Source organism: Lissotriton vulgaris, chromosome 5 (genome assembly GCF_964263255.1).
Source record: "Lissotriton vulgaris chromosome 5, aLisVul1.2, whole genome shotgun sequence".
In the NCBI taxonomy this organism is placed as follows: Eukaryota; Metazoa; Chordata; class Amphibia; order Caudata; family Salamandridae; genus Lissotriton; species Lissotriton vulgaris.
Window position 1 is genome coordinate 1,183,348,306 of NC_141693.1, and position 25,165 is coordinate 1,183,373,470.

General features: G+C 41.2%; 1 protein-coding gene across 1 annotated transcript in view; it reads left to right on the forward strand.

Annotated features, from left to right (window-relative positions):
* Positions 1-25,165, forward strand: part of LOC147712228 (scavenger receptor cysteine-rich domain-containing protein DMBT1-like) — a 105,634-nt gene that overhangs the window by 14,113 nt on the left and 66,356 nt on the right. The window lies entirely within an intron of this gene.

Consider the following 25,165-nt stretch of genomic DNA (forward strand, 5'->3'; position numbering starts at 1 on the left):
TATATAACCTACTGGCGGTCACCAGTAGGTAGTTATAGTTAGGACCTATTTTCAATAGGAAATCTGCAACATTCTATTTGGAATAACCTTGGCGCCGGATGACAAATCTTCGCGGAATTTTCAAAACTGGTGGGGCGCTCCTTTCTGCTCCTATTCTGAAAAGTCTCTGGGTGATTCGTGAAGCGGGGGCCGAAAAAAAGGGTGTCCCAAAACATGTTTTCCCCATGCAATTTTCCATAAGAACCGTTCATCGCGGCTACAGCTAGAACTGCTGAACAGAATTACATCAAATTTGGCAAAGAGGTAGCCCTTGGTTCAGACTTGTGCCTTTTGCTTAAATGGAGTAAATCCGTTCAGTAGTTCCTGAGAAAATTACAATTAAAAGTACATATATATTTATTGCCTTGGTGGATCCGCGCATCCTGCCCGCACTCTAGCGCACCGTCCCGATCACGCACTGAATGATAATTGGCTGTCAAGTGGTTGTTAACATTCGAAACCAGGAAGTGTTGGCAGCAATTTTGTTCCTCGGTAGAAGCCAGTAGAAGCGAGGATCTAGAAATTAGTGGGACAAGTATTCAAAACGTATAAAGGGGGCAGGTAAAAAATATATTTTGACCCTCTAAACCCCTAGGGCCCAAAACATTTTTGTTATTGTTGAAAAAACTGTGAAATGTGCGCTGGGTGCATTGATCCGCCATAAAAAATATAAAACCGAAGCGCGGGCTCCAGTGCTTGTTTAAAGGTTAGCTACCTGGGAGGGCCAAATCCCGGGGTCTAAAATATTACATTTGATGGGGGTTCTGAGGGGCCCTGTAGCCCGGGGACTGCCATTTTTCTGTGCTACACAATAAATGGGTGAGGGAGATCAAAGGTCCATCTAAGCCCCAGGTATTACCATCCTCCTGGCCTTTTTATATTTTGGGAGGGGGGCCGCGTGGTCTCCATTCTGGAGCAGTCGAAAGCCCTGGGAACACCAACCCCTAGTAGTGGCTCCTGCTGTCTCTTGGGGTGCCTACCCCCCGGGACACTGCTGTTTGCTATGGCAGGGCGGGAGTTGAGGTTCCCGCTCTGTCATAGCAAACTTGAGGGCATATTAAGAAGTGCCATTTCACCTCAATTTAAAAACAAAAGCCAAAAATGCGGTTAAAATTATATCACCCTATTTACTAGGGGACGCTAAGATACATCAACGCATGTTAGCAACCGGTTTGCTAATGGCTTGCCTCGTATCTCCAATGAGTTGGAATGTAGGCGTTCCCAGTGGCAAGGTAGGTGTTCCTATGACAATATAACATGGAAGAGGGCGGTATGACAACAGTGTTGTATTTACAAGGCGGCCCTGGATTTGAGGACCAATAGCAGTCTTGGTAATTGCGGTTTATGTTGGATCCTAACATATGTTCTGAAGTAGACTTAAACATGTTTAATATGCACAGTGGATTGATATTTTAAGTCCACAGTCTTATATTAACAAGCTTTTCACTTGCAAACATGAATTATCAATGTATTTCTCGTGATATTGGGGGCATATTTACAAGGACAGCGTTAAAATTATTGTTGCTTTAGTGTTAGGAAAGTGCCATTAAAGCGGCCATAATGGTCTTAATAATAGGCTTTTAAGAATTTGTGAGAATTCCAATAGAAGCCCAGGTTTACACCAGAACATTTTAACGCTGGCCTTGTAAATATGCCCATTACAGACTCCAAATTTTACCGTAAATATCACCTACTACTAATTTGTATTCTTCCTCGGGATCCCATCCCATCGGCGTATATTCAACGTTGGGGACTGTGGATGGAGGCCCAATGTCCCTACGGTGCCAGTCAGATCCCTGCGTCCTTTGGAAGCCACCATTACTTTTCCACATGGGGACCTGCTAAAATGCAGCTCCCCGTGGGGAAAAGCATTCTGCTTTGCATTTTAAAACAGAGAGTAGGCTTTCGTGTTCTCTGTTTCAAAATGCAAACCAAGTTTGTAATGGCAGGGCGGGAGCCTCGGCTCTCACCCTGCCATAGCAAACAGCAGTGTTGAAAAAATCTTCCGGTAAGACAACAAAGGATTTTGAAGTCCATTATTGCCATTTTAGCGGTAGTTTGCTGCTGGCAAAGCGGCGATAATTTTAACGCCGTCCTTGTAAATATGCCCCTAAGTTTTGGAATGTCGACAATCCCGTCTCCCATTTAAATAGGCACGAAGTATTTAGTGAAGCAACAGTGTCTGATTGTGATTGATAAAGAATTGCCCATTGTTGAGTACAGAGTAAGCAAATTGTACATGTGGTTTTGTAACGTCAGTAACTATTCCTCGAGCCCCCTCTTGAGGTTAATTGGAAGAGTTGTGTACTTCTTTTGCACGTAATGTACATAGTGTTCTATTGTCTCAGTTTGCTTTCTCTTCTGTCATGTAGAGGATCCTGGGTAAATATAACGGCTTCTGTACAGCCAGTACCTTGCAACCCTACCCCTAAACTGCTTACTGCCTGTTACCTTAGTAACAGTTCATGGAACACCTAACTGAGCACACAGGTCACAAGTTCACCACACAATGTTGCTAATCCAAACAGCAAGTGGGCTGGACTGTTTAAAATGTTTCCATAGGAAGCGTTAATCACAGCTACAGACTCTGGTAAAGAGCTGGTAAAGAGGTAGCCTCAGTATTATACTTCTAGTTATAAACATCATTTCTACTTTTGATTTTTAAATTTTCTCTAAGCATATGATTATCACACTAAATAATAGTGAAATGTTATCAGAAAAAGAGGACGTATACACTCAGTTTTTTATTAACTTCTATTAAAATTAAAATAAATAAATGTAAACGTAATTTTAACAAAACAGTATAATGAACAAAATGTGGGATGGACTCCAATGGTAAGAGGGTGGGTAACCTGCAAAACAAAAATGAAATTAAGACTTTAAAATTAGATCGATGTGACTGAATGAGGTCAAAGATCACAAATTAACATAACCCTTGTCAATATTGCTTATTTGTACGTGTGCAGTGTGCCTGATATATCCCACCCCACTCATAGGCCGGCGTTGAAGAGGTGTCTATAGGGAAGTGCCTGCTGGCTCAGATCTACAGTATGGTCCAGCAGGTCTTTAAAATGATTCAGAGATGAGACAAAATTAGGTGAGAGATCACGTCATTATGCAGGACAATATCGTTTATTTGCAGCGCGTTTAATTGGAGGTATAGTGTATCTAGGCCGCTCTGCTTACCTTTTGGAAACACTGCTTTCAGCAGAGCTCACAACTTGAGTTCTGCTTTGATCCTATACTGCAGACTGTATTAAATTCAGCCTTGATTTAATTATCTACAGAGTGGACAGCAGCATCCATAATTTGAAAAAAGAAAGAGAAACAATATGAGAGAGAGAAAGAGAGAAAAAACAACATTGAAAGTGTGAGAGAGAGAAAATATTAGATGGAGCAGGAGAGGTAGTGTTGATACTGGAGAAAATCTTCATAGCTCACCTTTTTGCCTCCGGTGTGTGTCCAAGCATGTGCTGGTTCATAGTGCACATTCAAGTTTAGTGATCTGAAAGATAGTATAGAGTTAGTAATAGCAGAGTACATACAACTGCACACGTATATTTTTGCGTTATTCCTTTGGACACTCAGGATACTGTATTACATCTACTTCCACTGCAAAGAGGTGGCTGTGAGCTCTTTTTCTCCCAGAGTACTATGCCTTCTTATTCATTGTACGATGGCCACGCACCATCGCAGAATCCTCAAACGTTGAGCTTTGGAGGTGTTGGGGGGTAACGCCAATTTGTGAAACACAACCTGTTAGATAAAAAGGAAGATAAGATTGTGCGTCATTTGTTTATCAAAGGAGAGAGGAAGTGAGAGAGTGACTGAAAAGAATATTTGCAGCTCACCTTTCTGTCACCGGTGTGTCTTCCACCACGTGCCGGGACATAGTGCACCCTGAAGCTGTACATCTAAAAGATTGTAAAAGAAAGATGTTATGATTGGTAATTGTCACTATCTTAATGTGGAGTAGAATAACTTCACCCTTTCACACACCTTCTCTCCCGCATTAAAAATACAACTATATGTAAAGTTCTAACTTCTTTAATGGGCTTCGATTTATGAAGAATTAGTAGAGTAGTAATGCTTTCCAACAAGTTACAAAAAACAAGTGGAGCGACTGACTTTTGACTGACTATAAAAACTTTATAGGAAAATAAAATACAAATGCAATACGATACGGTATATAGGACTGCGTACTCCTAAATCGCTGCGTCGCCTTTTTGTATCCAGTCTGCTGCACCCCATCTACTCCCTCCACTGCACACCCAGGCCTCACTGCTCACCTTTTAGCGGACAGGGTATGTTCTACATCATGCAGATCCTGCTATGTCACCAAGAAGTCTCACATTTGGTGCTGAGTCTTGATACCACTATGGCAAAGGACATACTTGTGCACGAATCATCATCGCAGGTTCCTCACCCGCTCAGACCTTGCAGAGTCACTAACTCAGTGACCAAAGAGGCCACACACATAGTGATGGGCCCCCTGTTCGGAGGTTCGGGCCTACATGCGGCGTCCGAACCACCGGGATGGGCCATCACAGTCCTTGCGATGGGACCAACTCTAAAATGGCGTAGAGCACGGGCGCCCCGTCTTTTTCATTGGTAGGGTCACGTGTGTTGTGACGGATGTGCTGGTTGGGAGTGTATGTGTGTCGTTCTGACAACTAGACCTAGAACTAGGAAATCATTACAAAGGAAATCTGGGCCATGTAGCGTTGTTGTGTTTTCCTGGAAGCGGAGTGGGCTGTACTGATGTATGCCAGTGCGGTGCGTGGCTGTGAACAAAGACTCCGGAGCTTTGGGCGTGGTTCCGTCTTGAGCTATATGAGAAATCAACTGTTTCGGTGTCCGTGTCTTAGTGCTGCCGTCACCCGGGTCTTAAAAGCAAATGTGTCATTATGTCTGTAAAGTCCCACAACACGGCCAACATGGAAGGTACGGGGTATCACTTACCCTATATTTATCCACAGTTGCACACATAAAAGATGGTGGACATGACGCATTTCTGCTAATATTAATGTTTGTTGTACATTCAGTGGAGTGTTGTAGCTGTAGTAATACAGGGCTATAAAGCTTTAGGTTGCAGTTTTTGGCACATGAAGGGCAGCTAATATATATATGGATGTGGTCATTGGGGTATACTGTCGGACTTGGTGCTGGGAATCAGTGTTTTAGGTTCGGAGTCGCGTCCACATCCTGTTATTGTAGAGAAATGACGTAATCTTCGCGTGCCTGAAAAAGTACTGTAAATGCGGTGCTCATGTAAATTGCTGATATAGTTTTGGGTTGACTTCGCTCTATATAAATATGCTAAAAAAAATAAAAATAGAGCAATAGCACACACTCATAAATTTACTATACACTTTGTTTTCAGTACTGTAATGATCCAGTTTGTACGTTCGTATTTGTATAATAAGTGAGAGAAAGTTATATAATTAAAGTTTTTGTTACTGGCAGAGGTAAGATGGTTGCATACGCTGTTTACAGCACAATATATTGTGGTAGGGGGCAGGAGCAGCATTTTACAAACATAATAAATACACAGACACAGATAGTTGAAGTGGGTACGGCACGTGTGCTGGACTCCATTTTATTACGTTGCTGTTGGTAAAAAGTAGAATAGTAATCATGAAATCATACACAGATATTCAATCATAAACGGTTTATGACTTCTGCTGTACAAAGGTAGGAGCACTATATGTGAAATATTACACAGAAGATTCTATCGTAAAGGGTTCACGAGTTGTGGTGCACTAAGGTAGGGTCGGTTTGTGTGGACCCTGCGATGATGTCTGGTTCAGGCAGACCACACCGGTAAGAATGTGTTTTGACTACTGAATCCTGCCTTAATAAGGCCACATGGGGATTATTTATGGTGCACTGAGTTAGTGGTATGTCTCGTGCTCAGCGTGTGCACAGTCTATGATTATTCGTGGTTCGATCGGTCTGCACTGGAAGCATTGTCTGTTGCCTACTGGACTGCATCATCTGTAATCACAATTGAAATAAAAGATGAAACATGTATGGAATACATTGTCGAAATATGTATGTTTCAGGGACATTATAATTCAAGTTGTGACCTGTGCTGTCCGCAGTGTAGACTGCCATTGAGTGTACCTTTGCACTTGTAGCGTGAATTTTATTATTCAACTAAACCTAGAACTGATATAAAAGAAGTTTTTGAAGGAAGGCTACTAAAGGGATATTGTGTAGGTTTGAGGTACGTTATAATTTGTTTGGTACTGCACTCTGCAAATAATGAATGAAGAGTCTGTTGAATTCTGCCTGAATACGTCCACGTGGCGATGAATTATGGTGCACTGAGTTAGAAGTACCTTTGGCACTTAGCGTGTACGTAACCTGCGAAGATGCATGGTCTGGGCAGGACGCACTGGGAGTAATGTTTTCTGACTACTGAATTTAGCCTTAATAAAGCCATGTAGCAATTATTTATGATGTACTGAGTTAGTGGTACGTCTGGTGTTTAGCGTGTGCTCACCCTGCGATGATGCGTGGTCTGAATGGGCTGCACTCAGAGCATTGACTGGTACACACTGGACTGCATGAACTTTGAGGGGAAAAAAAACTTCCATTGATGGTTATCAATTGCTCTGCAAACTAGGTCTACTGATTGTTCCCCACAACAAATTAAACGATTTCACTCCACGCAGTGCATTCTAACTTTCTCAAAATGGGGACATATGTCTGGTGGCAATGTTGAAGGTGATGCCCCAGATGTACTTGGTATTGCCGGTGGTGGAGGTACTTTTTGGCGCAGTCTTCTACATTCTTTGTGAGCATAGTTCACAGGATGCAGGGATTGAAGGTGCTTGCGCATAGAAGCAGTCCCACAGGAGTATTTTTTGTATCTGCCTTAACCTTAAATAAATCGCAGCTGAATTCAATGCTGTCTGTAATGTAGATCCAAAGCTGAATTCAAGTTGTGAAGCCTACTGTCCGCAGTGTACATCGAAGGCAGTAGTCAGCACAGTTATAGAAAAATGCTTTTTTTCACTTATTTTTACAAAATCTGAATACATACAGTATATTTGTCTCTGCGTTAAGTAAATCAAGGCTGAATTCCCTACTGTCTGTAGTGTAGATGCAAAGCTGAATTCATGTTGTAAATCCTGCTGTCCACAGTGTAGATCTTAGGATGGACTGCATAATCTGAAATCATGATTGAAAAAAAAGATGAAACATGTATGGAATCCATTGTCGCAATATGTATGTATGTTTATAGTTCAAATTGTGACCTGTGCTGTCTGCAGTGTAGTCTGCCATTGAGTGTGCCTTTGCACTTGCATCGTGATTTTTATTATTCAACTAAATCTATAACTGATATAAAGGAAGTTTTTGAAGGAAGCATACTGAAGGGATATTGTATAGGTTTGATAAGTTACTTAGTTTGGTATTGTACTCTGCAATAAATCAACAGTCTATTTAATTGTGAGCTCTGATGACCTCAGTGTAGGCAGGAGGCAGTGGTTAGCAAGAGCCCATGGCCACGTGGCGTTGAGTAGAGCTGCACAGTATTGGTAATTTAGCGTGTGTGCAGTCAGCGATGATAAGTGATGCACTGAGTTAGTGGCACCTGAAACAACAAGGTTCTCTGGAGCCTGCGATGATGCGTGGTCCGGGCAGGCCATACTGATAGTAATGTTTTTTGCCTTGTGAATTCTGCCTTAGTAAGGCCACATGGCGATGATTTTTGGAGCACTGAATTAGAAGTACCTTTGGAGCTTAGCGTGTACGTACCCAGCGATGATGTGTGGTCGGGGGGGAGGCACAGTAATTGGAGTAATGTCTTTTGTCGATTGAATTCTGCATGAATTCCATTTAAAAGTGATAGTATCTCTCATTGCTGACATAAAACTGTTCATTCTTCTTTGCATTGATTCATGGTGCACTGAGTTAGTAGTATCTTTAGCGGTGAGCTTATACGTACCCTGCGATAATGCGTGGTCGGGGGGGCCCATTCGGACCAATGCCTTTTGTCTGTTGAATTCTGCCTGAATACAGCCACGTGGCAATGAATTATGGTGCACTGAGTTAGTAGTACCTTTGGCACTGAGTGTGTACATAACCTGCGATGATGCATGGTCCTGGCAGGCCGCACTGGGAGTAATGTATTTTGCCTAGTGACTTCTGCCTTAATAAGGCCATGGGGAGATGACATGTGGTGCAGTGAGTTAGTGGTACCTGAAAAACTCAGCATGTGCGCACCCTGCGATGATTCGTGGTTCGGGCGTACGCACTTGTACAATGTCTCTTGCCTACTGGAATGCGTCTCATGCAATCGCCATTCCACCAGAATCGTGAGCTCTCACAATGTAGATCAAAGGCCGTAGTCAGCACAGACATTGAGGAATGTTTTTTGTCGCATCCTTTAACAAAACCTGAGGACATAGAGTACAATTGTATCTGCCTTAAATAAATCAAGGCTAAATTCAATGCTGTCCGTAGTGTAGATCCAAAGCTGAATTCAAGTTGTGAACCCTGCAGTCCTCACTGTTGATCGAAGGTAGTAGTCAGCACAGATATCAACGAATGATTTTTGGCATTTATTTTAACAAAATCTGAACACATACATTACAATTGTCTCTGCATTAAATAAATCAAGGCTGAATTCCCTACTGTCCGTAGTGTAGATGCAAAGCTGAATTCAAGTTGTGGACCCTACTGTCCGCAGTGTAGATCGAAGGCAGTAGTCGACACAAGCATCCAGGAATGCTTTTTGTCTCATACTTTAACACAATCTGTGGACAGAGAACAATTGTCTCTGCCTTTAATAAATCGAGACTGAATTCAATGTTGTCTGTAGTGCTGATGCAAAACTAGTATCAAGTTGTAAACTCTGCTGACCGCAGTGTAGATCGAAGGCCGTAGTCAGTACAGACATTGAGGATTTTTTTTTTTCGCATCCTTTAACAAAATCTGAGGACTTAAAGTACAATTGTCCCTGTCTTAAATAAATCAAGGCCGAATTTCATGCTGTCCGTAGTGTAGATCCAAAGCTGAATTCAAGTTGTGAACCCTGCTGTTCGCACTGTAGATCGAAGGAAGTAATCAGCGCAGATATCGACGAAGAATTTTTGTCACATACTTTAGCAAACTCTGTGGACAGAGAACAATTGTCTCTGCCTTAAATAAATCAAGACTGAATTCAATGTTGTCTGTAGTGCTGATGCGAAACTGGTATCAAGTTGGAAACTCTGCTGACCGCAGTGTAGATCGAAGGCAGTAGTCAGTACAGACATTGAAGAATGTTTTTTGTTGCATCCTTTAACAAAGTCTGAGGACATAGAGTATAATTGTCTCAGCCTTACATAAATCAAGGATAACTTCAATGCTGTCCGTAGTGTAGATCCAACGCTGAATTCAAGTTGTGAACCCTGCTGTCCGCAGTGTAGATTGAAGGCAGTAGGAGGAGGCACGAGGTCATGGCGGCAGCCACGTGGCAGAGTGAGGACCTTTGCTGTGGCAGAGTCTTTTCTCTTTGCAGAAGTAAACAAGACCCAAGGCGTAGGCTAATTATTTATACACTTATGGTGGAGTTGCGTATGTTGGACAGACCAGCCGACTCCGCTTCTGCTTCAAGGGGGGGGAGACAACACAGCTACATGACTGAGATATTCCCCAGAGTCTGAGATAATATTGTTGCGTCCACTGTGCAGTACACTACACGTATCAATAGTATATCTACACACTGAAAAGTTTTTGGTTTGTATAGTGAGTTGTGTATAGCATATCACCGGTAGTGTTAGCATTGTGTACATTATTGTTGATGTGCGAGTTCCTTCCCTTATAGATAGTTGATTGCCACATCTCTGAACATTGAGCTAGTGTGCTGTTGAGGGGATATATTATTTTGGGAAGGTCAAGTGTCCTGTTCTGCGCTGCCTCTGAGGTAGTAGAGGGGGAGGAGTCAGGAGGGGTGGTTGTAGTGGTGGTGGCGCTAGGTGTTGTGACTTTCTTGGGTGTTGGAAGTGCATAATTAGTACCTCTATTACATATTTGTCTTTAGATATGGATGTGAGTTGGATGTAATTCACACAGTACATAGTCGACGTCCTTACACTAGTTAAATGTTGATATTAATTTGTTAGTGGTACATGGAACTATTGCCTGTTTTTTTAGGCAGCATTGAAGATTTGGTTTGTTGTTGAAAGTATGGGAAGTGTTTTTTTTGGGTTTTTTTCTACGAGAACCCCTAGTTTGTATATTATTAACGTTAGTTGTGGTTCTGGTTTGTAGCGATTTTCTTGGAGGAAGGAATACATTGATGAGTGGTAATATTTGCAGTTTTTTACTACTTTGAGAATGGGATGATTATTCAAAAAGATAGAAAAAACAGATATGCTTAATGGGCATTATAATTAGGAATTATCATTTAAAAAACCTTGACATTCATTGAAAAAAACATAGGTTTCAGGCAGGTTATAGTTAGGAATTATCATTTAAAAAACCTTTGAAATTCAATGAAAAAACAATAGGTTTCAGGCAGGTTATAGTTGGGAATTATCATTTAAAAAACCTTAGAATCTCATTGAAAAAACCATAGGTTTCAAGGGTGTTATAGTTAGCTGGACATGTCCTCATACAAAACCATTGAAATTCCTCCGTTATAGTTGTACTAACTGTAACTCTCGCGCCTGCAATCCACTGGTGATGATGACACATATTACATCATTCATGACATGGTCAGTGACATCACTGATGACATCACTGATGACATCATCCATGTGACACTCAGATACACCTCATAATACACTAGTATAACCTTTCATCACTCACTGTAAAATACAGAGTACCATATTTGAATCCATTGACACAGCAATACAAGTATGTTATGTTATAACTACTTATATAACGCTCAGCTGCCCCAGCGAAGGGGCGTCCCGGCGCTTACAGCAGCAAAAAGAAAAGCTTACTACAGAGAGATCCGGTATGGCATGCTACACGAGATTTTTATTTTTTAAAGGAAAGAGATGGGTCTTAACTGCCTTCCTGAAGGTCAGCAGGTCATCTAGTTCACGTATGTGAGTTGGTAATGAGTTCTACAGTTTTGCTGCCAGATAGCGAAAGGAACGACCTCCCCCTCTGCAGCGTTTTATACGAGGCACCATGACCAAAATCCACTCAGTGATTCCTAGATGTACACACACATCTAATTAATTACCTATAGATTCACTCATACATGTTGTCAATGATCAATAGAACACTATCAAATATACTTATACACCTATATTGACATTACACACCAGCACACATCCTATTAAGTTATGCAGTCATCCTACTCACTTTTGCAAACAATGTATCATATTTACATTTACTCAGCTACACACTTATACAAATAGCACTTCATTTATTCATATAGATAGTAACTCATACATATTGTGTTATGAAATCACTATTACATGTACACAGTTCTCTATACGGTCACTCATGCAATCACTGAGTCTTATGTATACTTATTTATATGGAACAACTGTCACATACACTGCCTTTTATTTTTCTACTTTGTTGGACATGTACCATTGAGAAATATATTTGCTCATCACCACACCCATAAAGATATTCACTCACCCAAACAACTATTATAACACATAGTCTTAAAGTCATATACCTACTGAATTAACTATTCACATATCTTTGGGAAGTCACAGATCCCCCCACTGAACCACACACACATTCACTCCCCCATACAAATAGTCAGTTAACTAATCAATAACTAATATAGGGGCATATTACCAACAACTAGCGATAATTATCGCTATGTTGGTTTAGCGGCGATATTTTTATCGCCGAGCTGTGGCGATTTTTTTATCGCTTAGGAACCTTGCTATTATCAAGGTTTATCTCCTTAGCGATAAAAATCGGCCGAAATGCATGAATATCGCTGAAAAGTCAGCGATATTCATGCATTACCAAGCTAATGCTCTGAGCCATGTTATCCGCCTACCATTGGATAACATGGCTAAGAACTGCTCAGGGGCAGGTGTTAGCTTTTGGAGATATTTGCGCTTAGCGCGAATATCTGCAAAAGTTGGTATTAGGAGATAGTGATGTTAGCGACTGTTTCCAGTCGCTAACATCTTGGCACGCCCACTTTGCATGTCATTAGTGATAAATATCACTGACATGCAAAGCGGGGCCCAAGATGGCCGCTATCTCCTACTAGCTGTTGCTAACTGGTGTTAGCGACAGCTAGGTAATAGGGAGATCATTTTATCTCCGCTTTCTTGGCTTTAAAGCCAAAAAAGCGGAGATAAACCCCCTTGATAATATGCCCCATAGTCTTTCACGTTGCTAGTAACCATCTGGTGCAGCAGTTTACACAACAACTGACACAGTAATACAGATATTCACACAGTTTAGTCACTATCCAATATATTTAGTAAGACACTATAAATTAGTCAAGTAAACAGTCAATCACACTGCTACTAAATCCTCCATCAAGTTAGGTATATATCCACTGGTTCTTAAATTGAGATTGATATATATATATATATATATATATATATATATATATATATATATATATATATATATATATATATATATATATATATATATATATATATATATATATATATATATATATATATATATATATAAAATACATATTTAAATAACAAACCAAACCACATTCACTGGCTGATGTCATCAGTGATGTCCTTTGAGATGCAATCAGTGATGTCATCAGTGATGCCTGACCATGTCATGAATGATGTAATATGTGACATCATCACCAGTGGATTGCAGGCACGAGAGTTACAGTTAGTACAACTAACTATAACGGAGGAATTTCAAAGGTTTTTTATGAGTGAAATGTCCAGCTAACTATAACACTCCTGAAACCACAGGTTTTTTCAGTGAATATATATATATATATATATATATATATATATATATATAAAAGCTCCTCTGCATTTAAACTTCGGTGCGCTCACGAACGGGTGCTCTAGTGCGGAAATGCAAACCGCGTCTGAAATATACACTCCCTCTTCCTCCAGTCAGGGTGAATGAAGCACTCACAGGGGTGTTGGTTTCCTCCAAAATTCGTTTAATTAATTTCGCCAGCCACAACATGATGTGTTACGGCTACTGCCTTATTCTTATGTTTACACTGTTTTAGCGCAAACGCCATTTAAAAAAAAGAAGAGATCAACATAAAGTCACATAGTGCACACAATTGTAAAACAGAAAGAGGACTGCAACCCTTTGATTTCACGGACGCCATCTTATCGTATGTTTTACGCAGTTCTACGATTGCTTAAATCGAAAATGCCTGAACATTAATAAAGATTAGATCCTTTAACTCATTTTCTTCACCTAAAGTGTTATCAAACCCAAAAGGTAAATTATCTTAATATAAAGCACCATAGAACTGTCCTGGTCTCTTAATTATAATGCCGTGTATCGGCTTAACCAACCATACCTAATAGTAGGCATTACCATACATTCAATATCAAAAAAATGAAGCTGCATATCGGCATAACAGTCCCCTTTGTTTGAAGTGCCACTGTGACCACAAAAATTATTCATTCTGACAAAGCATGTCCAATAGATATCGTAAAAGTTAATGTGTCCCTTTACTTCTATATCTCATTCTCATTAGTCTCCCAAATGAATTGACAGTTCCTCTCCTATATTCATCCCCCTAGGGGCCTTTGTCCCAAGATTGATTATGTATCTTGACTCCAGTCTGCGCAATTTTCTAATCCTATCACCTCACCTGATGTGTAATGGTACTGTATCGATCCCATAATACATCAGAAGCTCTCTATTAATACCATGCTGCTCCGCATAATGCCTCACGACTAGATAAGTTGGATCTTTCTTAGCTATTGCCCTCATATGCTCAAGAACTCGCATTTTGATGGAATTAATCGTGCTCCCTATATACTTTAATCCACAGGGGCACTCAAGGCAATAGACCACATAAGTGGTGCTGCATGCAATGAACTTCATTATGGACCTTGGTTCTTTGAGCCCTGTAACTTCATAACTTAAAGTTCGTTTACTTCCTGCATAAGCCTTGCATTTTCCGCAAGGATAAAAACCTCTAAGATCCCTTAGGGTATTACTCGTGCTCGGAGCTTCATGAAAGTGGCTCTGTACTAAACTATCTCTGATTGATCTCGCTTTCCTGTATGTAATTGAAGGGACAGATGGTATATCAGGACCAATGATTTAATCAGTTTTCAAAATATTCCATTGCTTCCTCATGATCTTACTCATCATATTGGCCTCCTGTGAGAAAGTAGTGATCATCCTGAATTTGTTATTGCATTCCCTGACTTTGTTTTTCTTGTCCTTCTCTTTCAAGAGAATTTCTCTAGGGATGTACTCTACTCTTTTAAGGGTTGTTTGCAAAAAATTCACGATTGTATCCTCTGTTTTCAAATCTCTGAATACTGGCTAAAACTGCAACCTTCAAATCAGATTCCTGTGTGCTATTGCGCTTTAATCATAAAAATTCCCCATAGGGGATACTTTTCACTAGTTTAGGTGGGTGATTACTCGCCGCATGTAGTACCATATTCCCATCTGTGGGTTTGCGATACAAAGACACATTAGGTTTGTTATTGATCACACTTATTTTCAAATCTAAAAAGTTTACCGAGCTAGAAATGATCTCTCCCCTAAATTCCAAATTGATGACATTTCTATTAAGATCTTCAATGAACTTGTAAGCTGTTTCCTCAGTTCCGTTCCAAACAATATACAAGTCATCAATATAGCGGTACCAGGCAATTACCTTACTCATGTCAGTACCCCCTTGTGCTTTAGACACCTGCTCCTCCCACCAGCCCACAATCAAGTTCACGTAACTGGGGGTGAAGCAGGTGCCCATCGCAGTACCAGAGATCTGCCGATAGTACTATTTACCATACTCAAATATATTGTTCGTCAGGCAGAACTCAGTAAATTGCAAGATCATTTGGTCATGCTCAGTGTACTTCAAAGACTTTTTATTCAAAAAGTGTGCGATTGCTTCCAGAATAACTTTGGCGCCTGTTGAGGAATGAATGTGAAATTTTCCAAAATTTAGGCCAGCTCCGCTCCGCTCCTTCCCTGGAAGTTTCGGTGTGATTCGTCATGTGGGGGCTGAGAAAAAAGGAGGGTCCCAAAACGTGTTTTCCCCATGTTATTTTCCATAGGACGTTTAGACACGGCTACAGCCCGAACCGCTGAACGGAATTACAGCAAACTTGGCAAAATTGTAGGGACTGGTACGCAGAAGTGCCCTTTCTATATTTGGTAAAATTGCTCCAGTGGTTTTTATGAAAAGTAAGTTCAAAAACACATATATATCTATATGCGCGCTTTGAGCGCTTACCGGTGCGCGTACCAGAGAGCGCACCCGGCGCGCTACGGAAGTGGGCGAGCGGAAAGCTGATTGGCTCTCGGGTGTCTGTAAACATTCCAAACAGTCCGGAGAGTCTGCCATCTTGTGTCTCGGTAGAATCGAGACACAAGATGTGAAAAAAAAGGGGGCAGGGTAGACACCCCCTGACCCCCTAGGTTTTCTAAAGGGGGCCTAATAGGACCTCGATGGGCAAAAAACTTTTTTTTTTTTAAATTTTCGCAGAGTGCGCTCCGGGTGCGCGTACAGGTACGCGTACCACGGGGAAAACAGGGAAAAAATGTAGTTTAAATAATGAATTTAGAGTGTTTATAGGTAGGATAGCTCTGAAAAGAGCTGTTGTGTTATCTGGGTGAAGTACCTGCAAGTAGTATTTTTAAAAAAATAAACATTTTTACCATTTAATTACTAAATATAAATTTATTATTCAGAATTTTCGTAATTTAAAAAACTTCTAACATTAATTCGTCAGAAATTTCGTCATTGGTAGTCTCCAAAGAAGAATCCTGGAACTCAATGAATTCCAAATATTCAATTAATTCTGAATCCAAAGATTCATTGTAAAAATCCCCCATGCCATCTCCTTCTTCAATAAGGTCTTCATTATGTGTATTCACATTAACTGGATCATTCAAATTGTCAACTGACTAATCATTAAGATCCATCATTGCTGTTAGGGTACTATAAAAAGAGAGAGAGAGAAAGACAGTAAGAGTAAGAAATTTTTATATTAAAAAAATTATTCTTATTAACTTAACGTGTACAACATACTTTTAGAATGATGTTGAAAATTCTCACACCAGAAACTGAAAACCAAAAACTCCTCATAAATCTACCTCAGACACTGCAATCACAAAATGGCCGTCATTCCCTCTCATTCTTCACACTTATACCCGTCCCTAACTATTCAAATTTCTTCACACACAAATACTAAACCAAACTAACATTTTAATTGGTTATACAGATCAACACTTTCAAACTCACATAATCTTCAACCTACCCAAAAGGGGCAGGGTAGAGAACCCCTGACCCCCTAGGTATTCTTAGGGGGGCCTAGGAGGACCCTGAAGGGCAAAACCACATTTTTTTGGTTAAAATTTTGCGGAGTAAGCTCAGGGTGCGCTTACACAGGCGTTTACAGGTACGCGTACCCAGAGCGCACCATGGGGAAAAACAGTGCAAAAAATTAGAGTGAAAAAATTATTTAGAGTGCTTAGAGTTAGGGTAGCTCTGAAAAGAGCTGTTGTGTTATGTGGGTCATTTAAGTACCTACAAGTAGATACCGATGCAGAGACTAAAATTCAAGAGGAAGACTCTGTTCCCCTCATCTGTAAAATGTACACCCACACTCCCTCACTTACCTTTCTATGCACCCTCACTCAGTCCCCTTCTCTCACTCTTTTCTTCACTCTCTCTGTCTCCTCACTCCCTCACTCTCCTTGTCTCACGCTCACTTGCCTTTATCCACCCTCTATCACCACTCTTTCCTCAACCTCACTGCTCTTCTCTTACCCTTCCTCATCCCGTTCCCTTAGTCCGCTTTCCTCACTTATCCTCATTCCCCATGTTCAGTCCCCTTCCCCTCACTCACCTCCCACGCTCACCTTCTTTCAGTCCCCCTGCTTCACTTCCCTTCCCCTCTCTTCCCTTCCTTCGCTCCCTCACTCATTTTCCTTTCCTCTCTCACCATACTCCACTTCACTCACTCCTTGAGAATATAGCTCTTTTTGGAGAATTGGAAGTAGTTCTAAAAAGAACAGTTTTTTTTCTTCTTTTTTACTTTTTTTTTTTTTTTACTTTTTCCGAACGATTTAATTTTATTTTTTTATTTTTTTCAGAACAAAAACAAAACTATGGAATGCCAAACTGCTCAACAGGAGCAAAAAAAAGGGGAAAAATTAGTGCCGGGTGGAGCAGCGACGTTCCTCCTTTCTGCGAACAACAAGTTCGACGCTCTGCTCCCCGTAGCAAATAAGTTCATCGCAGTCCTTGCAGAAAAATTTCAGAACTGCAAAGACTGGCTGCACGTTAGGAACTAGTCTTTCCGGTGTTCCAGAAGGTGTTGCTCCTCCGGTGGAGGTGCTGCTGCCATTTCTTTGGGGATTGCGTGCCAGGTCCCTGACACTCTCCCTCGCAAAACATTTGGGTGCCTCCTCTCCACGTGTCTGAGTAAAGTGGCGTTGCCAAAACTGTATTTCTTTGTTGGGTCACCACGTGACAAGGTAGTGCCGCAGATTTTGCAGCACACCTTCGCTGCATTCACTTTCTGTTCACCTTCAGGGAAGGTAAAACATTTCCAAATGAAGTATTCTTTAACTTTGCGGCGAGGAGGGTCCTCAGGCAAAAACTCATCTTCTGAGTCACTGGAGGTTGGTTGTCTTCCAGCCATTGTTCTGAAAAAGAAAATATGCTGCAGATGATCCAAGGAACACCCCTTGCTCTCTTCAAGTTTAAAGTAGTAGTGAGGGAAATGGGTGGGGGCTTTCAATATTTGGAAAAAAACTATTATGAACCAATAAAAAGTGTTGTTTAAAGGTCACATGGCTTGACGCGCTAACGCTACGCGCTCCGGAGCACTTCCAGGTGTGTTTACGCCGCACTTACGTAGGCGCTTACGGAGGCGCTTCCGGGGGCTCTTACGCGGCACGTTACAATGATGTTTTACTTGATTTTTTGAAATGTGTTTAGAGTCAAAATATGGTTTATAAAAATAAAAAATACTACTTTTATGAGTATGCTACTGAATGTCTTGCATTATTATTTACTTTAAATACATAATTATATATTTTTTTCGCACGTGGGAAAAGCGCTCTCGCTACGTGTACGGGTGCGTTTATGGGTGCGCGTACCCTGAGCGCTCCGGGGTAAAAAGATAAAAAAAACACAGAAAAAATACATTGAAAAATGAATGTCAGAAAAATAAATATTTTTTTAATAATTGTATTAAAATTATAATAATTAATAGCTATAAAAATAGCTATTAAAAAAACGTAATAATTCACTTTAAAAACCGTAAGTTACAAACTCGTTATAATTAGGAATTAGCTTTTAAAAAACCTTTGAAATTCACTGAAAAAACGATAGGTTTCACACCAGTTATAGTTAGCTAAACATTTTACTCATACAAAACCATTGAAATTCCCACGTTATAGATAGTTGGACTCACTATAACTCACGCGCCCGCAATCCACTGCTGATGATGTCACATATTACATCATTCATGACATGGTCAGTGACATCACTGATAACATTACTGGTGACATCTCAAATGACATCACTGATGACATCACTGAGGACATCATCAACTGACAGCACTGGTCACAACACTGATGACATCATTCATGTGATAATACGATGCACCTCCTCACACTCTAATCTAATCTTTGATACACCCAGTGTTAAATACATATAGTCACTCATCAATACAACACTATCATATACAATCAATCACACTCCCATTTCCTCATCTATATAGTTATACACACAAAACCTTACTTATTCAAACATATACTAACACATACTTATTCTCTTTTACAATCACTGATACAAGTACACATTGATCCATACAGCCACTTGCACAATCACTGGCTCTCATGTATAGTCATTTATATATGCCAACTCACACATGCACTGTGTTTTACATATGTACTTACTTGAAAATGTAGCACTGAGATATCCATTCACTCGCCAACACACCCATGCACACAGTCAACCGCCAATACAGCTGTTTCCGCATGCACTCTTAAACCCATACACCAAGTGAATCAACTGCTCACACATCTATGCACAGAGTCACACACCTCCCAGCCACCCAAACACACACTCAGCCTCACATACAAATACTTGGGCAACCAATCAATAACCCATTTAGCCACTCATATGGCTACTGATCAACACATGCAACAGCTTACACAACAACAGACTTAATGATGCACACATTCAGACAGTTTAGTCACTAACCCATGCATTCAGTAAGACACATTTAATCACTCACTCATACAGTCAGTCACGCACCTACTAAATCCTTCATCCAGACACTTATACATCCACTCATTCCTCAATATGTAAAACATATTTAAACTTTACAGAAACACACTGACACTGGATGATGTCATCAGTGATGACATTTGAGATGTCATCAGTGATGTCATTTGAGATGTCATCAGTGATGTCACTGACCATGTCATGAATGATGTAATATGTGACATCATCAGCAGTGGATTGCCGGCGCGCGAGTTATAGTGAGTCCAACTAACTATAACGTGGGAATTTCAATGGTTTTGTATGAGTAAAATGTTCAGCTAACTATAACTGGTGTGAAACCTATGGTTTTTTTCAGTAAATTTCAAAGGTTTTTTAACTGCTAATTCCTAACTATAACGAGTGTTAAACTTATGGTTTTTTCAGTGAATATATATATATACACACCTTCTCAACAGGCACTGAAGGTGAGTTGGAGCTTCAAGAACATTGCTCAATTCAGGGTCTGGAAAAAGCTCCTCCTAACCCCTGAGGTTCTTGACTGCTATCAATCTCTGAAGCTCCTTTTTATTTCCAGGGTCTCTGCTCACCCTCAGGCACCTGACGTTTTCTCCTGCTCATTGTCATTTGTCTGAGGCTTTTATCCCCACTTGGGACCACAGAGGCTCCTAGTCAGGTACATGGATTCCTGAAGCTCATGTTTACTCTAGACAACCAGTTTTCAGATCAATGAAACTTTTCCTAATTTCCTCATTTTCTGATCCATGTAATCCCTGTTCTTTCAAATCACTGACTTTACTAGGTGGTCCACTAAATTACTGTTATAGGCATATATCTGCACACTTCTCTTATTCATTTAAATATAGAAGTACAAACTGTAGACCTATGTGTGTTTCATGCATATAGCTTTTCACAGTGCTCGAACCTTGATGAGGAGTGCTGCTTTCTTTAGGATGGCCTTAGTGGGTGCCAGTGTGGAGTCTGGGAGGCCATGCACCAAATCTTTTACACCATCTAGAGGCTAGAGTGCAAAGGCTTGAACAGCAATTCTGAAGTTGCTTTCTTTCATGGAGAGAACGGGTGCCTTCTTGGTTTTCATGATTATTTGTTCCTGAGGATGAAAGAGATGCCCATGGTGAAGCCAGATGACTTGGCATTTGGGGAAAATTGAGGTTCAGATCCATCCAGGTTAATTTTATTGAGATTTTTTTCATATAATCACCACATAGCCTTTTAATCTCCACTCCTAAATACAACAGTACAGTATACAGACCTGTACACATTGAATATGAACATTGCTTCATAGTACCCAGGCTCTCGCTCACAGACAGTGCAAACAGGTGTGCACTGAGCTGGCCTTCGCTCACTGACGGTGCATACAGGTGTGCACTACACTGGCCTTTGCTCCCTGCATATACTGATGTTCATACGCTACACAGGCATTCTGTCCCTACTTTTGCAGACTGCCACATACTACAGCCAGGCTTCTCTAACGAGAAGCGTGTGAGCTACTGGTAGCTCTTTAGCCACCTATAAGTAGCTTTCCTGTGTACAACCGAGCCTAATAAATTAGAAGTTTTTGCTTGGTCCAAATGATATATGAATACCAAACTTGAAAAGTTTGTATTGGAGACAAAAAAGTGTCCATTTAGAATGTATATGCTGATGCTTGGAGAAAAATGGTTGAATTAAAAAAAATGTATAGCTGATATGTGAGTGATACAGCATGCAGCGGAAGAGAATGTATTACTAATATTAGTAACTTGGTGCTAGGGGTCCTGCAGCCATTGCTGTTACATATTATCCAGATAGAGGCATTTCACATTGACAATTTATTTTTACCGCGTTGCTGTCTGATCCACTGAGGTGATCCCGGATTGTAATCATGCATATGGTCACTGTGTAATCTTGTTTGATGTGGTCACTATGAACACTCTTACATTGCCAGTAGCTCAGGATTGGAAGCTCAAGACCCTATAAGAAGTAGCACAATAGTATACAGTGCAAGCTTGGGGTAGGCTAAACTCCTACCCTTAACAAGGTAGACAGGACTAGAATACCAGCAGAACTGATGCCAAAATGTAGGGCCAAGCATGAGTGGGTGCAGCAACTGGAAGAAAGACATCCAAGGAACTCTACACCTCAAGCTCCACGGCCTACTAAGCACCAAGATCCATAGAGCCATATAGAAGCCCCCAGATGCCCCCAGTTTGAGAAACAAACAGAGAGTATGGGGATTGGATCAGAATGTAAAAGACAGAACCATCGCAGATGGTGCCAGGACCACAATCTAGCACAGTGTAAGAGCGTGAGGTGTTCCACAAAGTGTGCAGGCCGAAGTCATGGGGCAACCCCCAAACAGAGCATTGCACTTCTTTCTAAAGACCTACAATACAGAGGAAGTCTACAGGAGCAGTCAAAGGATGCAGGCACCCAATCTCAGGCCCAAATGATACTGACCTGGGAGAAGGCCAGACAGAAATTACACAGCCTAGACCCAGACATCTCTCTATAATACAGAAACCACAGAAGAAGGCTTCAAAAGTCTGTATGGTCGAGGTGGGAATATTCCAAAGCAAAAACCTACCAAAGGGAAGAACGGATTTGACCAGATGACTAGGGAGTGTGAGGAGCCCTCACAAGAGGACAAAAATGCCTTTCACCAGTGTTAAGTCCCTAAAATTAACACTTGAAACAGTCCACCAGCCTGCATGCTACAGAAATTGGTTGAGGGAAAATCCCTTTTAGATTTGAGATCAATTAAAGTATCAAGTGGCAAATAGGAGAGGTCACAGGACCCGAACTCCCTAAGCGCTGAGAAATCAACACAAAATGAGGGTAGGGAGGCATAAATGGCACTGTGTCAAATAGTCCAGTAGTCAAAACCCCAAAAAACTGTATTGAATGAGAAGACCTCATCAACAACAGAAGAAGAAGGAAATTCAAGAAAAGCAGGGCAGATGTGCCAGCCTGTAGGCAAAATTCAGTTTCCTACACAGAAACTACAAGTAAACGTGGATCAGGGCAGACCACTCCCAGAAAAACGGAAATAAGGTTGCGGTGGTCAGATGCCCTGTTAAGAGGGTCAAACCTACCTACAGCAGTGAAATGGGAAAAGACAGCCTCATGTGAAACTCACTAGAGGACCACCAGGGAAGCAAACCACAAGTACTAAGTGCAAGAGGAAGTGAATGAAAACCCCAACAGAAAGGCAATTGGTTCACTGATCCTAGCTGGCCACAAGTGTCCGGTCAATCGGCCAAATCTTGCTACAACAAAAAACACAGAGGAAATTCACCTACTAAACACCATCCGAAGACAAAAAGGGGAACAAAAGAGTCTAAGTGGCAAGAAGCAACCCTACATAGAGAAGAGAGCTACCCTCAGCAAACATCAGTTTGGATGCCAAAGGTAGCAAAAAGGCAGACACTAGCCATGTGCAGGGAATGCCCGACTCGAGCCCAACCCAAAAAAGGACAATTGAATGAACCCACCATCAACTCCCAGACCAAATAAAAGGGGCAGGAAGGCTACGGGGGGAGGGATGGACTGGTGGAAAACCTCACACAGTCCCTGACAGAGAAGGTGCACTGTGAGTATATAACACCTACACAAACAGGGGGCATGGAGCAACAAGAATAACTCCAGAAGCTCTAGGCCACTCAGGAGGGTTGAAGAGACAGCCACCATTCCAACCCTAAGCTCCACGAATAACAAAGGGAAAGGGAGGCTCGACATCTGGGCTAGACAGATTCCAAACCATCTCACTATCCCTCAATCCCATAAGCAACACACCTTTAAGAAGGCTGGGGCACAGAAGCTGACATCAGCAATAGCACAGTATTAAGTTGAAAGGAGGGGCTATTTTAGCCACGAACAAAGCATTATTAGTAGATTGAACCCAACACAGTACCCGAACGCAGCAGGGAGCCAGTAAAGTAGTAACCAAACATCGTAAGAGCACTACACAGCACCCAACATGCTAGGCAGGAAGCCGGAAGCATCACACAAGTTGCACTGGAAAGCTTAAGCTCATCCCACACCACAGGAAGAAAAAGAAAAGGTGGGGGAACATGCCCCTGTCATTCAATAAAGGCGACTCCAGCACTCTGGAGTGAGCAGTAGAGCCTAGCCTCAACCTAGCAGAGAGAACACTTTTGAAGACCCACACCCAGCTCTGCTAGTCTGGAGGGGATGATAATCCCAATCCATTGAAGACCACAGCTCTATCACCAAACCCAGCATAGAGCCACGGAAGGGCAGGCCAGACACGGGAACCATCATTACACAACCCCAAACAAACATATCCGGGGGCCTAAGAGCTCATTGTTCCATCTGAATAGAGATCAAAACCCTAGTAGAGGCAAATAAAACCATTAAAAGCAAGGGCACATTTAACGGCATAAATAAACTGCAGCGAAGTGAAAAGGCACAAGAGGGCCTAAATTGTAAGCAGAACCCCTACCAGAACAGGGCTCAAGTCTTAAAATAAAAAGTGGGGGGACTCACCAAGTAAGGCGGACCGTGCATACCATCACTGCACGTAACATCACAGGAAGTGACATCACCACGTGTGATACCCAAGGAAGTGACATCATGGCACATCACATCGTATGTGGTATCACAAGAGGTGGCATCACATCCCATGACCTCCCAGGAAGTGACATCAGATCTTAAGACGGCACATATGTTTAACAGGTCTATCATGAGTACACTGAGCGCATTACAGTATTTAACAAGTTAGATTTTGCATTGGAGTTGTGCCAAATATTGACGCAACCCCAACGCAAAATCTGGGCCTCAATTTATACATTAACCTCTTTTAGACTCTTTCACAAAGAAATTGGTAACAACCACACAAACCTGGCAGAAAATCTGTTCTGCTTAATTGATTGCAATGTCTATATTTTAAAATATCTTATGGGGTTAAGGCACCTGCTGCAGAGATCTTTGTGTACCAGCTAAATTTCAGTGAATAATAATAATGGTACAATAACTCTGGAGGAATACGTATTTGCTGGAGAGATCTGTGTTTTGCCTAGTCCTAGTTTTGAATCAAAGTTGCATAGAGGATTAATATGTCTCCTGCAAAGCACAATATGTAACACAAAGATGACAGATGTTTATTTTATGTAAATGGGTAAGTGGGTTGCTGCTTTTCAGACAGAGGTCATTTTTGTTACTTGAAGTTCATAAATTGTAATCCTTCTAATAAAGTGCAGAGAAGTATGAAGGACATGTGGCTCCTTCACCTTCTAACCCTCACTGTCTCATGTAATGCATTATTTATATTGATGTACACACATATGAATCATTGTCAATGTATAATCTGCACATGTGATGTAAAGCGCTCTGACACTGCATTGGGGTGAGTAATGGCACTATTCATTCCAATGTAGGGTGTCAGAGCACTTTACATTGCATGTACTCAAAATGTTACTTTTATTTTTCTTTTATAGCTCTTTAGCACTACTGCTGTGCTAAAGCTCTATAAAAGAAATGAAACAAAATAGTGGTATTTAAATTGTCATTTGTTGCCCCAGTATTTACACAAATGACATTTTTATTACGAAGCACCTCTATGTCTGCAACCAAAGGGCCTCCCCCGCCTCCTGTCTGATCTATCTGCTTTGTGAGGCCGTCACACTGAGCGTCTGGGCCAGGGCTCGAGTCGAGGGTAGATGCCATGATCTACCCACTATTTCCAGAAAGTAGACGCCCTCTACGCTGCTGCAAAGCTGGCTGCATGAAGAGTACCAC